We start from the raw sequence: 16967 nt of genomic DNA, 5'->3' as shown, positions 1-16967 counted from the left end.
TTGAAACACTGTTATTTTGGATTAGCTTGTGAGGGAAGAGACTCAACTGAGCGTCCACTCAAGATGTGCAGTGCCCAGGACAGGCACTGCTCCTGATCCTAGTTTCACGTATGGGTTTGGACTCTGAGTGATTTGTGGAGATGATGTTAAGAATAATTCTGGAAATAAATTTAGTAGATGGATCCCTTATTTCTCTAGTGGTATTACCAGTCTTTCTTTAGTTTTCTACAAAGTGGAACTAGCAGGGAGAGGGAAGAAGTTCTGCTCTTCCAAAAATGGTGCAATGCTGCTTTTGGCAGGCAGCAGTTTATATGCCAGTTCTTACATTTTAAGGCTGTTAATTGGTTCCATCAGTTGCTTAATTCACTTCTTAGTGAGATGCAATACTTGCGTGACAACAGATTGTCATGGTGATATTGGTCATTGAGTTGTCATTCCTGAGAAACTCGCCTGCTTTCATACAATATAGGAGGAACTTTGCAGAGAGGATATTAAACTATCTCAACCATGTTTATCTAATGCTATATTGAAGGGGTGGCAGATGACAGAAGAGCTGATTGTCCACTTTCTCTCACACACCATCAAAAGAGCAAGAGTCACCTGCAAGACTTGAAGCAAATAAAGCATCCATTCAATCTGGAAGCAGAATGTGACTGGAAATAAAAAAACATGAAGAGAAAATTCCAAGTATTAATGATATACGTTAATTATATCATTATATGTATATAATCAATGATATACATTAATTGCATCATTGTTTCACTCAGAGAAGGCAGCATCATTGTACAAATATAAGAAATTGTATTCAAACAGCTTAATGAATTGAAAGAACTGGCTTTGGAAAGTAAGCCAACACAATGGAGCCATACCAAAACCACACATTAGTAGCACTTACTCAGTGGCTACTCACTCCCACGCGCACCTCATAATCAGTGGTTGGACCACCAGCTCCCCAGATGCTTACTGAGGCAAACCACCTCATCCTGCCTGCCAGCCGCGCCGTGCTGTGCAGCCACCTAGTGCCTCTGAGGCTGCTTCTGTGGTAAGGAGACCCGCTTCGGCACCGCTCCTGGGACGCACACATGCCAGTAGTCAGCAGCTGCCTTCTCCCCGGATGCGAGGGCAGCTATCTGCTGCACAGCAGCCCTTCAGGAGGTACCTGGTATTTAGAGGAAGGGGAATTCATAGCGTCATTTGGGTTTCTCCACCTCTGTCAGAACCTAAGAAAGGATCAAGGCAAGTCATTTCAAGGAGGTGTGGATTATGCTTGGATGGGGGGAAAAGGAAGAAAAAGGGAAGAACTACAAACTGAGTGGTAACAAAAGATGCTAATAATTTGTTGGGATTTCTCTTAATTGACCATGCCAAAAAAAAAAGAAAAAAAAGGAAAATACAAACACACATACAAAAAAAAAATAATGAAGCACATGAAATGAAAATCAGTCTTTGGTTCACATGAGATTATGTGGTTTGATTTTTGTGAGGTCTTTTGCAACGTATTATTTTTCCAGTTACAAATACATGTAAGTCCACATATAAGCAATATGACTTCTCACACAGTTTCTGAGGACCTCTATTGAATCTCACCTTATATTTCTAGTTACAACATTTCAAAGTTTTATTGTATCCAACATATGAATAAAACACCTGTCCCCCCAGTTTCATAGAGCAAGTGGTCAGAATATAACACAACAGTAGCAATTCTCTACTTATTGCTGAGCCATGAACAGCATGGGGCTCCAAATATTCCTAACGAAACCATTAGCCTCAGTCTGTGAGTCCTGTGTCAAGAACATAGCGGAATGCTAAATGAATTCTTACGACAGCATCTACAGTGCAAACAGATGTTTGTGCAAACCTGTGAATCTGACATTACCAGAAAATTGTTAGAAATAATACTAAAGAATTGATCTAAGATCTGTTTTCAGGAGTCAACAAGCACAAATCTTATTCATATTCCCTGCTTGTCCTGCCCCAAAAAGAGTGAGATGAGATTTCCTTGTGATACCTGGTTTTTGATGTAGTAAAAACAAAAGCCAGACACAGATGCGGGAAAATATTATACTGTGTGATAACATAGCAAATGAAACTCAAGATTTTACAGGTGTGAAGTGGCACACACGAGTCCTAACTTTATATGTGCAGTGATGGACTCCGGGTATTACCATGTCAGAGAGGTATTCTGAAATTACTGTAGGTGGTTCTGTGAAAATACCAACTTAAGGACCAGCAACAGCCAAAAAAACAAGCAGAATATTATGAATGCTTAGGAAAAGACTTAGGAAAAGAGTCAGGAACATAGCAGAAAACATTATGTCATTATATAAATCCATAGTTCACCCATATATTGAATATACCATGTTGCTTAGCCCCATCTCAGAAAGGGCATAAACAAGAGCAGAAGGAACGATCAAAGGCATGGAACTTCTTTCACAAATGAAATCACAAAATAGACCAGGACTTGTCAGGCAGCAGAAAGCCACCATTGAGCTGACACAACAGGAATCACATAAAACTGAGCACCATGGAGAAGGTAAGCAAGGTAAGTCTTAGATTCTTGGCCAGTGTCATTCTTCCCTGACCCCTTGTCAGTCTGTCCAGCTGCTCCAGGTTCTAGACTAGGATTGTTAAGACTTCAGTAGCTTCTAAGTTCAGTTCTTTCCTCCCTCATTCACTTTTCAGATCTTAATCTTTCTGTACAAGCTGTTTGCAGCATAACTTGCCCTGTGTATCTAGCCTGAGCCACCTCCTTGCTACCCTCTAATCTCTTTGTTCATCTGAACATTAGCACTTCCCAGGAATCATGCAGTAACCTATGCCTTACCTTCCAGTACAGCTCAATCTTCCTGAATTTAATTTCAGTGAACTGCTTTTCTGTACTGCCTGGCTGTTAGAAAAGATCCTTCTCCTCTGCTCCTGAGGCTCTTACAATGGAAGGGATGTCTCTAAGGGTGAAAGTGTCCCAGAAGGTTGGATATAATGCTGTACCTACATCTCTAGCAAATATAGGTACAGCATAACCAATCTTCTCCCAGGAAGTAGGCGAAGACACACTGAAATCTGGTGACATCCAACTAGTCTGGCATGTACCATCAGAAGCAGCTCCAGTCACATCTTTGCATGCCTTGGCCCAACAGAGGAAATGATCACGCTGTCCCTCCACAAAGCACTATGTAGGGTTGTGGACTTCCTGCGAGACAGTGAACTTAGTCACCACTCTTCCTCTGCTCGCAACACCCTCTGTCTTGTAAATCATCCGTCAGTGAGAGCATCCTGTATGAATGCGAGGGACAACGGAATATCTAGGGGCCATGATCTAAGGGTCATGGTCTACAGAGCCTGTAGTCTTCCGCTGGCTTAGGAGGCAGAAAAGGACTCCTCCTCACACAGCTTGGGCCTTTTCCAGATCCGTCTCTCAGAACAAGGCATAGGATCACATTAGCTTTTCTAAAAGGGTAAGCAGCCTCAGATGGAAGAGATAGTGAGCAGACCACTATAGGCAACATTTTCACTGATGTCAACTATTTCCTCTCCTCCACACGTGCCAAACTGACACGCTCAGTCTAAACAGACAGGGCCAGCAAACATCTGGTTGACACAAGAGTCAGGAGGTCCTAGCCCACAAACAATGTTTTTGCATTTTTACTGTAATGTGCTTTTAAGTACACCAAAGATAGCAGTGCAACAAATGAAAATCCATTCCCCCAGAACCTTGTTTCTGTCCCCATCAGGTTTGATTCATTATATAGATGCAAAAAATCTGTCTCCCTTGCTGAATTTCTGTCAGATACGCGACTGAATGCACTGTTCTGGTAGTATCCTATGACTTAACTTCAACTTAATGTTATATTAGCCATATGCAGCACTCAAAGAGGACAGAAGGGCCAGGGTGAAGTCCCATGGAATTCGGTTGTTGGCTGCACGTCAAAGGAGCACAAAAGCTCCAAGTACTTAAATAAGGCAGTTTGTACTTATTGACAGGAAGCCTTCACTAAAGTCATGATACAAATCTCCTTTAACATTTATTGACTATTTACACTTAAAACAGCAGCAAGAAAAGAATGTACTCAGAGAAATTGAACATAGCTTCAGGCTATACTTTTTTAATGATATTTACCTGACAATTAAAATTAAATTTATTAAAAGGTGAAAATATAATGTACACATGCACACTGTAAATATGATTTATTATGCATCTTGCTTCAAATCTGAAAATAGAAATGCACAAGTTATCTTCTTGAAGCACAGAAAATCAAATATGAGTTTATCGTCTTTTATATAAATACTGGTTTACACTTCTTCACAATCTCTTCAAATTCAACAATATAAACCAAGTCAACCTAGTGCCTTTTAAACAATTTTTCCCCTGCCATTGCACATGAATTCTCATTTATCAGCTCTGAACCTGTTTATTTCTGCATTTCCCATTTATCTAGCTTAGGTAGGTAAATCAGACATAGTTATCCACTTTATTTCCTGTTTGACATGTTTCATCATGCAACCAATCTCCAAATATCATTTCTGACAAAAAAATAACCTTATGAATACAGATCTGAATTCTTCTAATACTACTTATATAAGAACAAGTTCTCCTCCATGTTATGTCAGTGATAGTACTGGCAACTACAGACAGATTTTCAGAAGCAAAGAAATAGAATAAGTACTGAGAATTATTCACATAATTATTGATCCATATTACTTTTAGTGACATTGTTAAATCAGAAATTTATGTCAACCTGAGGACATTTCAGGATATTAATCTGAAATCCACATTATTATATACTAAAAATGCCTTAAATCCTGCATGAATTAAGTGGTCCTGAACAACCTTCTAGTCACTAATCCTGCATGAGTTATCATAACTGTACTTTATAGTAGTGTAATCCCTCCAGTACTCTATGTTGGTTAATTTATGAAAATTGAACAACACATAATACATAAGACTATCAAGGACCAGTTTGGGCTGGCATACCATGTAGACAGACCTGCAGAAAATATTTCACATAGCATCTGCACTCACACTAACTAGTTTACTATTCTAATGGAGCCCCACAAGGAAGTACAATCAAGTTAATGTCACAATTTACAGCTTTCCACGATGCCCTAAGATTTTTGTAATAGTTTAAAACCCAAATATGGGTATGTTAATGGAATACCTTCAGTCCTGCAGTTATTCTGTAAGATAGATCAAATTAAAAATTGGCTTCCATAAAACCTTTTTTTCCACTGACAGGTCATGAAGCACTTGATGAAGTCTTGGTATCCCTGCTACATAAGAAATTTAATTTCCCACAGAAGCACGGAGAAATTTCAGTATAGTCCAGTGGGCAAAACTTGTTTATCAGCCCTTGGGGAGCCTCCTTATGCATCTCTACAGGTTAAATTAAACCTGTGTTTAAAGTACCTCATCTATGAATTGCAAGCTGTTATTTCCTTCATTTGGGGAGGTTATGTGATACTTTCTTTAATGTACATGAAGCTAATATAGTGCATTTGACATAGACTTTAGGCAGTTAGAAGAAAAGAGAATATGATACAGACCTTCTGATCCTCAGCCTTATACCTGTTTACGACTCACTGACACTGAAGGAAAAAAAAAGAACCATTGTGTTTCCCAGATAATTCTGTTTCCCCACTCAAGAAAGGAAACTGATCAGTCTGGCATTAGTGTGGATGAAACACTTCCATTACGGTAAAGTTTCTGGAGGGCTACTTCCCAAAGCATAAAATGAGTATAGAGCATCCCTTTTATAGTGGTTGTCTTGATCTGCAACTGCCAAAATGACTTTATTCTCAAGAGCCAGTACTTTTGAGAGTTGTTTTGTTGTTGTTGCTTTTTAAAATTTTACATAGCTGTTGGAGACAGAGGGAGGAAGAGAAAAAAGTTGCTCTCCCTTTAAGATTTAGTTTGAGTCCAGGTGGCTGGACTGAAGCATCTAGCACAGCTGTACTCCCAGAGCGAGAAAGATTTGGTATGTTCAAGAGTGACCTGAATCTCTGGTTTCAGGCGAGTGCTGAGTTTTTATCTTACATCACTCTAGTGAGATGAAAGCAGCACGTTTATAATGCTCGTCTGTTTGTATGGAGGATTAACAATACGAAATACTTTCAGTTTGACTTTGTAGGAATAGTGAATATTGCACTTTTCAAAAGAAGGTGTCTACAGGGGAAAGTAGTGATAACAGAAGAAAGCAATACATCTGTGAAGGAATTTGAGCAGGCAGAGGCCTAGAGAGTTTAGCTTTAAACATGGGCATGCAACGCCAAGTCTCCACAGGGGCAGAAGTCTCATAGAGGCAGCACTGGAGACCAGAACCAGCCACCATCCTCCTCCACTCTTATTGACAAATACCAAGAACTGCCGGAGGCTCTCCTGATTCTCTCATTTCAGAGAATTTCCAAGATGAGAACTTATTTCAAGGTAATGACTCTATTAGAAGATACCCTGAATGACTTTCTGTATTATTATTAATTTTTTTGTAACCTCCATTTCCTGTACAGTATGCAATTACTAGAAGGGTGGAAACTTCTGAACTCCCTAGGAGAGTTTGCTGTGTCTCCCATTTCAGCTTAATAAAACATAATCTGAGTTGCAGCATCTGTAAGATGGACTTGTTCCACAACCAGCTGTTCTAAGTCAGGTTATTCAGAGGATGAGGAAGAAAATAGATTTGCAAGAGGGATGCTGAAGTGATCTGATAAGAGTAGCACTGTTAGATCTTTGGGGTTGTAGAATATTTCCCCTTGTCAAAGGAGTTGAATTGGAAAGAACTGCCACTATTATGCTGACCAAATTCTCACTGTTCATTGCCACATTCTCTGTGTCCATTATCTTTCTTGTCTACCTCAGGACTTTCATGACACCAAACCACTCTCTTCATTTGGAAAGCAGCTCTGTCAGAATTCAGGTGCTGTGGGGTGTTCCTCTGCCAAGGGTGCTGCCGTATACCAACCTGAATGTGGCTCTGCTGGAATTCACCAAAGCAGGGCTACACGCTGCCCTGGCCCCTCAGGAGCTGAGGACAGGGTGGGCAGCCCACAGGCACACTGGAAGGCAGCAGAGATGTACAGAGTGGTGGTCAGAACAAAAGTCACAGCTGCTGTCTGTTAAAGGCATGAGGAAAATGTACACAAGTCAAAACTGTAACTGAAATTGAGAAGCGTTGGGCATTAAGTTGTGCCTCGTTTATGCCACTGTACCAACTGGCGATAAACTCTAGAAATGTCGATTTTTGCAAAATAGCCAAGTGCTTACAGACCATGGGAAAAGGCAGCTTTCTGGAGTAGACGTACTACTGGCCAGGGCAGTTAGGAAAGGTGATTATGGGGAAGCAGAGGGGGACTGGTGCACTCTTCCTTTTGCCTGCACAGAACTCTGATTTAGCCCTTAAAGATGGGAGGATTCGTTTAGTCAGGACCAAATTTATGAAAACAGCCAATTAATAGCCTCACTTAACTAGATCCATCAAATGAAAGAAAAGGGAAAATCAGGGACAAAGAAGTGGGGAAAACAGAGAAAGATTGAGCAAAGTGCTTGCCAGTCCTGGAGCTTTTCTATCTGTTGCTAGTTAACTCCCCCTAATTATTTGCTGTTAATTACTGGCATTAAGACAACCTATCTAGTCCTGTCTAGAGACCCTCCAAGATCAGTCTGTAGTGAAGAACTGAAGTTCAATCAGAAGGTTATTATTATTATTATTATTATTATTATTATTATTATTAGCAAACTATGACTATCAGAGAGTTTAGTACAGGGTTGAAAAGACATTAAAAAAGCCAGCCACTAGATAACTTCCTTTTTGGCTAACAGCTCAAACTAAAGGGAAGTGAAACCTTTTTCATTCTGAAGGTAGAGGCAGGCATACTGTGCAATTTCTGTTAATTCTCACACACACAAAAAATAATTTTTGATAAGAAAAAGAAAAGCTAGGGAGCTGAATCCAGCATCATCAGCTGCCACAGGGGCGTGTCAGATCACATGAGATTTACACAGGAGTTGCTCTAAATGTGCATCAGAAACATCTACTCTTTTCCACAGAGTAACCAAACGTTGCTTCAGCCCAATGTTCCTTCTGTTCAGTTGTTGTGTTTTAATTGCTCCTTGGTAAACTGCACAGATTTACATTGCTTACAATACATAAAAGAGAGGTTCACTAGCAAACAATCTATTTTTAGGAGGAAAAAATCCATGATGGGAGAGAATGGGGTTATGCATTTGTATATATGGAATGACATTAAAAACAGCTAGTAGGAAAAAAGTTTTTACCTCGTTGCTGACCATTCCACTGTACTCTTATCCTAGAATAATGCCTATATGAAAAATATGTCTAATATTTGTATATTTTATTTATATATTTATTATATTTTTTAGTCTTAGCAGCTCCCTGAATTTCACAGCTATAGATGCAACCTGCACATTAAATACGTTCCTACAACATGACACTGAGATCTATTTTCCTGTTATTTCAGAATGAGGCAAGTGTAGTAGTCCAAAAGCAACACTGACATGAAGAAAATATCTCTCAACTGCACGGGGTAAAAGAAAGGTCTTCAGGCACCACAGAAATGGCTGTGGATTACAAGACAGGGACTCCTTTCTTTATTTCCTGCTGTACACTTCCTGAAGGCATTTGCTGACAAGGAATTTGCAAATCTCGTCTTGTTAACAACTGCAATGGTCCTTGGTATTACTCAGATATAATCATCTATGTACCTGCCTGAATACAGCTTAGGAACTGCCAGTCTGCAGAGCTCAGAGGTTGTCTCCCTGTCTTTCCATCCGTGCTCAAACAACCAGGCCTGCCTGCAGTAACCTTCTCCCCAGTATCCTTGCAGATGTTGCCCGCCCCCTCCTCCCGAAGGTTGTCCTGGAGGGAACATGTAGTTCCAGGGTGACTCATACCCCACACACTATCCCTTACTCATTCAAATAGTTTCATTAAAGGCACTGGACCACAGTAGATGAGAAAACTCATTTCACTGCGAGCCTGTTTCAGTATGAACACATGAGAGAAGAGAATAAAGATCGAGACAAGGCACCTGTGATCATCTCCATTGATAAAGGGCAGATAGGTGGGATCCTTCTGAGGAAGGAAGAACCTCTATGATCATGGCACCCCTTATTCAAGCATTTACAGAAGTGCTCAGTGATTTCTACACCATAGAACCAGTGCAAATACCTACAGCCCCTTCCTCAGCAATGTTGACACTTATTTTCTCATCCAGAATCTCAATTCTTTAAGAAAAAAGTGAAACCTTCCCAATCCACTCCCTTCTCTGAGGAACCAGGTAAGTGCACAGAACACTGAACTCTCCCACTGACTGGGTGGGACCCTCAAGTGTGGGATTTATCACCAAAGCCCTATATTTTAACTCATCTTTAAATTATTTTTAAATCAGAGGCTTTGCTTGGCTTGCTTCAGTTACCTGAGAAGTGCTATATGGTCCTAATTCTTGGAGAAGAAACTGCAAAACCACAAAGCATAAAGGCCTTTAAGAGTGTAAAGTAAAAAACATTTGAGGAAATGCAAGCACTGAACTTCTCAGGGGTCAGAAGGTGGTAAAGAAAAATCACAGAACAAAGAGAAGTGACAAGAGCAAAGCAATAGGAAGAAAAGATCAACAGAGAATGGTGGCAAGCCTGGCCAAAGAAAGATTAAGGTGACTGCTGAAGAGCTATGCTGGGCAGAGACCAGCACCACCATGCTGGCAGGAGACATGCAGTGTCTCCAATGCAAAGGACAGCATCCCCAAAGCCAATAGGGATTTTCAGTGCTGGAACAGTGAAACAGTTCATTTAAAGCCAGCACATCAGGCACATTAATGTTTTGTTGTTGTTGTTCTTAATTCTTGGTAAAAGAAAATGAGCACATTTTAATCAAATATTGAAAATATTTTGAATTTTCAGTTCATGAAAAAGGAAGCTCTCTGGAGTAGGGATCCTCTAGGAGTCCCACCAACTTAGTTAGGAAAGAGGTGGACAAGATGCCTAGCCTTATGAGTAGGCAGTTCTTAAAATATACAAGCCAGAAAAGTGCAGTTAATAGTTTTGCATGTTATCAGACAAGCCAGAAAGAAAGAAGAAGTAATGGAAATGGTGATTTTACCAAGAATTTTGCTTTTGCCAACATCCAGGGCTCTGCAAGATCCACAGCCACCCCCAACAAGACAGACCTAAAAATAAACCTGCTATACAGTTGCTGATGAGGCAGGATCTTTCACCTCACCTTTGTATTTACAGCCAGAGCTGCAAAGCTTCTGTTTTGTTGGCTTGTTCTTATTTAGACAGCCTGGTACAATGTTTGAAGTCGTATGAAAACCAAGTAACATGACAATTGTTTTCTACACTTAGAAGCGTTAATTTCTTGTAAAGCTTGTTCAATTAACTAAGAAAATCCAGAGGACATGCTGACTTTGTCTCGTTTCCCCTCCCCCAAATGCATTTTACAAAACTCCAGTAGAGTCTTAACCAAAACAATGTGCTGATATGGGAAGCTGTCTGCATTCCTCTTTTGCAATTCACCTTACACTCTGCAAGTTACTTGAAGATAAGCTCTTCTCGATGCCAAAAAACTCCAGCAAGAGGTGAAGGCTTCTTTGCAATGGGTAAAGTGCTGCACAATTTTGTCAAGTTATTCATTGCATTCTTGTTAGTGCATCCCCACCCTTAGTGTATTCCCTGCAGTCGCTCCTCTTCCAAGTGACCCCAGGAATAGTTAGGGGTGGGAATAGCCCATCTCAAGCTTGATTATTAGATAATCAACATTAGATGCTGATTTAACTTCTCTATTTTCACACTCATCCCTCCTTATGGAGAGGAACAGTCCTTTAATTAGGAACCTGCGACATGCCTGCTCCCTTTCCCCTGTCGGAGGCGATATTCAGGGGATTTAGCTCAGTTCTGGGAAAGTACCCTCCTGTTCTGAGATCTTTTGAGTAGGAAAGGGAAGGGAAGTAGTAACACTTTTCTGCTTTTTCTATTTGTATTATATTCAGCTTTGTTCTAAAGAGAGGTAATCTCCATAAACAGCAAACTAAAACCAATTTAAGAATAGTGGAAGAAAAATGCTTTCTCCAAAATGCATTTATATGCATGCACACAACAGAACTGCAAAAGAAATACACATTGAAATTTGCGTTCCCAGACCAGCATAAGGAACAGCAAATGCCTATATGGAAGAGCTGACAATGCAGGGAATCAATGACTTCTGACACATTTCAATCCTCCCTTTTAATATACACGTTTTATGATTCTTTTCACAGAGGGTAGAGGTTCCCATCATCCCACTAATCTCATAGCCAGTGGTTCAGCAAAACAGAATTCAACTTCCAAAAAAGGGGCCAGCTAGAATCTCAGGACTTGTGATACTGAAATAGAAATCCATGAATTTCAGAAGAAAATCTGAAAAAAATATTTGGAGAATGAATTACATTTACTCCTAAAGCAACGCTGGTATTTCCAAAAGAAGGTCCCACAGAGCTTGTGTGAAGACAGAATAAATACAAAACAAAGAAAAAAACGTTGGTTCTAACAGATGATCCTATCAAACAACAAGCTCTTAACCAACTGATAATTGTATAAAGAGATTTAGATAGGAATTAACAAGGTTGCACATATAACTGAGGGACACAATTTCATCTGTTTTCTCTTTTCATCCCACCCCCAAAACACTTAAGTCCTTTTGAAATTCTCAGCTCCAATGCTATTGTAAGCTTTTCAGGGGAAGGATGGCAATGCGTACACAGAGTGCCCTGGACAGTAGGATCGTGGCCCCATTCTGGGGCTTACTACAGTAATATTAATAAATATCACCAGTGGAATTAACTGTTCATCTCTGTGTTCCTCTCACCCGAGAAACAGAGGTCTCATGCTTCACATGTAAAAAGGACAATTAGCAGAGAAACAATTTTAAGGAAGAATATAAAAATGAGGTGAAAATATCAGGAGATGAGTACATAGAAATGAAATGACATGGAGAATAGCCTCGTGGAATGCAAGTCCTTCAGATGCTGATATATAATTGGGTACAGTTCCACTGTTTCTACCTTTTTTTTCCAATGAATGCATGTAACTGGTGTGCCATGCAGACAACTCTTTCAAATGAGCCATCTGATTCTGAATTATGACCTGGTGCAGTTATTTCTGTTATCCGAGAAAGATCGGAGCCATTAGCTAATAAGTTGTGCAAATTTTAAAACATGGAAATAAGAAAAATATCTTAAAACTAAATGTAGTGAAATGCTAACTCTCTAAGTCTATAGCCATATTTCTTCTAGCCTCTTCAGACAAACTAATGGACAAAGTCTGAACCAGGGAAAGGCTGCAAGCAGTCCTGTCACCTGAACACAGCTACTTCTGCAGTGGAATCTAGAAGCTGCTAAGACAAAGGAACATATTTTTATTTTTATTTTTAATAGTGCTAGTTTTTCAGCTATGTTTGATCTAATTATTCAGTTGTTTGTTCTAGGAAAAAAAATTCTCTCCAAACCACATAAGGAAACAACTATAACTCAAATAATTTCTTTTGGGCCAGTTCAAGGGCTGCATCAGGAGAGCTGGGGGGCAGAGTATGAAACATAATTTGCTCATTTCCTCCTTTACTAACTCACAAAGTAAGCTTAGAAATACTACTAGTTCTGGGTTAACAGTTTAATCTCTCCCTCCTTTTAAAGTGTGCATGCTCTGTAAGCATACAAAACATCTTAATATTTTAAAATATACACTACAAAAAAAAAAAATAAAATCTGTATGTATTAAAGCTGTGTTGGACAAGCTAATATTTTCCCTTATATTACTTGGGAACAGAGAGCTGTTGAAAGGAGTGTAATGAAAGTCACAAGGATGAAGAAGAGCAAATATTTACTAGATAAAGAGCCTGAATGTCACACTTCTTAATGCAAGAGGCATTGTGACATTGCTCATTTAATCTGGGCTCTGCTAATTGGTCTACTGCACAAGGAAAAATCTTTGGGAGTCCTTCTGGGAATGTCTCACATCATTCCCTATCAGCTGTTGACATACAAATACTCTAGTAATGAAAATATTTTCATTCCTTCATAACAGCATTCCCTGTCCTGTTTAATCTTATTTTCTCTCTTTCTAAAAACAAGCTTCTGTGTGGGGTTTCTGAACTAACGGACCTGATGCCATATATCAAAAATGTCCTGTGCTCCTGTCAAACTTGCTAGGAGTCCACCCAAAAGAGTGAATGGGGAAAAAAACACACAAGGATTTATAGCAACAACAAGGAATTTTAAACAACATTTGAAATTAATTTCTGGTCTGCATCATTTTGAAGGACTGTAAATGTAACTAGACTAGAACTAAGCCGTACCTGCCTTAAGTCTCCATCCCTAGCAGTAAAGTAGCTGACTCAGGATCCAGCTCCTTGCTACAAAGGGACAGGTTTGCAAGTTTCCAGAAACATTACGAAGTATAATATTTTAGCCAACTCTGTCACTTTTATGTATAGGAGTGCTGGGGGACAAGCAGCTGGAAACCCTGGGTGTCTTCCTGCACTCCAACCAGACTCTTCTGAAGTGTGGGCTCAGGCTTGCTAACCATGAGGACGTTAGTGATTTACTGCTGGAGATATATAAAATGGTGTTGAAAAGACTTCCAGCAACTCCTTCCGCACTCCCTGCTCTGCATCTGAGAGCACATCAGCTCTTCAGGGCAGACCCCTCTGCAGAGGCTGCACTGTTCTCTTCAACTCCAACAGCAATTCCTACCGGGACAATTTGCATTTTCAGTGAACTCCTATTAACCACTTAGAACCCCACTTTGTGCACAGGCACTTACCTCGGGAAATAGGAATGCATTCTGCTGTGCATGAAATCCATGCAGCAGAGTCATCACAATTTTGTCAGAAAAATCTCTTTTGGAAATGATTTCAAAATTATTTCAAAAGCTGATACTTTCACATTGTGCTAGATCCTTGTGTAGGTAAACACCTTTCTTCCCCTAGGTAAACTCCACACCTAAATGCTGCCCTTAAGTTATTTGGCTTGCTTTATTTATATTTTGGTCTTTAATACCACAGCTGGTCCAAATGCAAGGTCTGTGGTATGATGCAAGCTGCTGCCCCTCCCGCCCCCACCCCACTCCCGGGGGACCTCTGCCTCCACCCCCATCCTGCTGCCCAGGTTGTGGCATTCCTTTCTGCACCCTATCACTGTCACACTCCCCTCCTGGAAACAGGTGCAAGAAGATTAAAAACCCACTCATTCAGCTGGGATTTTCATCTGTTTGCACCTTCCTCTTTGCCACTTCTATGTGTCAACATCTCTCGAGCAGAAGGCGGAGGGAAGGCACGCTCGTGGTCATGTTGTTTGCTGTTTACAGTGAGAAACAGGAGTTTTATTTGAGGGACAGCTGTATCGGGAGGTAGGAGAATGCTTAACACACAAAGGTTTTACATAAATTTTGTTGGACATTTTCTTAAAAAGCATGTGTGCTTTTTTTCTCTGAAACTGAAGTTTCATTTGAAATGTCAGCATTAACTGATCCTTAAAAGGAAAAGTTCATCTTAATGAATTCATCTTAATGAATTTTTGAATAATACATCAGCATCCTGCTTTTTAATTTCTAACTGGTTCATTTCTGAAGACACCAATATTGCCACCAACCAAACATGATGTGAGGACTGAAACATGGTACCGGTTTTGGTTTTAGCTATGAAGTTGTTGTATGTCAAACTGTCACTGCAACACAAACCAGGGGGCTGAAGATTAACCACATTTAATATTTTAAAAATAATGATAGCACAGTGACTGATTTTTTTTTTCCACAGGAGCGTGATAGAACTGCAGCTGGCATTGGGAACAGCATTACAATCCTTGCACTTGAAAACTCTGTAAGCTGCAGCCACCTTTTCCCTAAAAATTCTGCTTAGAAAAAGGATCATGTTCCCTTCCCCTTTCTCACTCTGAATTAAAGCAGCCTGTACCCTCTCACCCCTATTTTTAATGGACAAAACCTCTCACAAAGTTTGAGCTTTTTGGTTGCCCAGCACCTGTACTCTTTGGACTTGGGGTCTGTATTACAGAAGTATCCACACTGTGGGAATTTCAGAGTTCTGAGCTTTTAAAATCCACCCCTCCCCCAGAACAAGCTTTCTGGTACCCCCTGGGAGGCCAGGCCTTGCAGCCCAAGGATTGATCAGTACAGGGATGGTTCCTACAGGGGCTGTTCCTGACCAGTTCCAGAAGCGTCCCTGGCATGCCGATGGGACCCCCAGCAAAGAGCCATTCCTCAACAGATTTCCTAGGGCAGGCAGACCTTCAGATTTGAAGTAATTCAGTGCCATGGTCACAACCCAAAATCAATTGAAGAAAAACTTACGGAAACTGGTAGTTTCAATACTTCTGAGCAAGGTGCATGCTGCCTGAATGCAACCCACTGGAACCAAACCCCTGGGGCTTCACAAGCATAGAAGATGGGTCTGGGTCGTTCCCACCTGATTCCCTGGGTGTCTCTGGCCAGGAAGAAGAACTGCACCTTAGAGCCAGAATCTGTTCCTTTTGCTGACTGACCCAGGAGCAGTGTGACATGGAAAATGGTCTGGAAACGAAAGCTATGAAGGAAAATGGTATGTGCAGTTTTGTATTGCAGTAAAGTTTTTTTTGGAGTGGAAAGGATTATGTGAGCAAGAACAGCCATAGAGATTGGTCCTAATTTTTCAAAGACACTCTGACATTTTTTGTAAAGAGGAGCTTATTTCAGATACAATGCATCGGCTAAAATTTCACGGGTGAGCACACAATTAGGAGAACTGTGTGTAGCCAAGTGTGCTCTTTAGAGTGGGTTTGGTCACGCTTACATATAAGGACTCCTAACAGATTTACCTTTGGAGTGTTTCCAGGGCCTTTATAAGGACCTTGCAGAAAGTGCTAATTGCTTCCGCATGCAACTCCTTCACTAGCCATCGGGATGCACCTGTCCCAGGGTGTACCAGCAGTACTCAAACCCAGACTGAACATCATAGGCCATGCAGTTTCTACGTAGCCATGAACTAAGATTTTCCCCTGATATGAGGCAAGGAGGGCAGAAGGGGGCATCAGTGAAACAGTGAGAGTTGCATCAGTGGAGCAGTGAAGACGACCTGAAGAAAGGCCATCTCTTCAGAGAGATAACAGCATCTGAGGAACAGGACAAGGAGCCCAGTGAGACATTTCTGCATGGGCTTCCCAAAGAACCTACACTTGAAGGCACTACCTACTAGCATTCAACAGAGGAAATAATATGCTCGTAATAGTGAGAAAGGTTTTGCATGGCTCTCTGAATGTAGCTAATACTGAGAAGAAAAGTGTGTATTATTTTCCTCATTTAATCTTATATGCCAGAAAAAGAGAAATTTAAATTTGTATGTAAAGGAAATGATTTCAACATTTAGCCTGTCAGAAGTAACCCAACAAATTTGGGGAGTGTAAAATATTGTTCCTAACAGATAACACTTTAAAAGAAGTTCTGACTTTGATAGATAGTAGAGAGTGAGAAAGCTTAACAAATGGGTTTCCAGTTATATGTGCACGCATTAAAAATATCATTACTTTTATGAATAGTCCAATGCTGTTTTCAAATTAGTGCTACTGAAGTCTCCAAAACCCCTTTTAAATTTTTTTTAAAAAGTTCGCGAAACATTGGATTGAGAAAAACCTGCCTTACTGGAGCATTTCCAGCTCTTGATAGCACCACAGCAGTAAATGAACATTTTAAAATACAAACATTTGTTGTGACTCCTGCCTCTGGTGCTGCTGAACATGGTGACCAGCCATGAAACGCTGAGCATGTACTCTTTGCTTATGCTTTTCTCTAGTCCCTAGCAGAATTTCTGCCTTGAAATTTCAAAGGCTACCAAATCAAGGCCTAAGGCAGTATTCTGCTCTACCATTTGGCCTCTTTTTTTTTTATCCACGTGCTTCAGATGTTTGCTTTAAATCCCTTCCTGCTGCAGGTGAGAATCATG

The 16967-nt window shown here is 40.4% G+C and overlaps 2 long non-coding RNA genes across 5 annotated transcripts in view; one reads left to right on the top strand and one right to left on the bottom strand.

Moving 5' to 3' along the window:
• Positions 1-276: 276 nt before the first annotated feature.
• Positions 277-16967, bottom strand: part of LOC311441544 — a 48795-nt gene continuing 32104 nt past the window's right edge. The window contains exons 3-4 of one of the 2 annotated variants that reach the window (XR_014696026.1): positions 896-1159; positions 277-653 (exon numbers count right to left, since the gene is read on the bottom strand). This is a non-coding gene — a long non-coding RNA (uncharacterized lncRNA). Of the gene's footprint in view, positions 654-681; positions 1160-16967 lie in introns of those variants that run through there. The other variant, XR_014696027.1, reaches the window with a different exon arrangement.
• Positions 14243-16920, top strand: LOC311441747. Of its 3 annotated transcripts, none has more exons than XR_014696191.1 (4): positions 14243-14386; positions 14793-14855; positions 15485-15590; positions 15864-16920. It is a non-coding gene; the product is annotated as an uncharacterized lncRNA (long non-coding RNA). The 3 variants fall into 3 exon arrangements; XR_014696192.1 differs by having other exon boundaries at positions 15485-15752; XR_014696193.1 differs by having other exon boundaries at positions 15485-16920.

This window comes from Aythya ferina (assembly GCF_964211825.1).
Source record: "Aythya ferina genome assembly, chromosome: 9".
Lineage (NCBI taxonomy): Eukaryota > Metazoa > Chordata > Aves > Anseriformes > Anatidae > Aythya > Aythya ferina.
The sequence above is the reverse complement of the archived record's forward strand: the minus strand, read 5'-3'. Positions and strand labels throughout refer to the sequence as shown.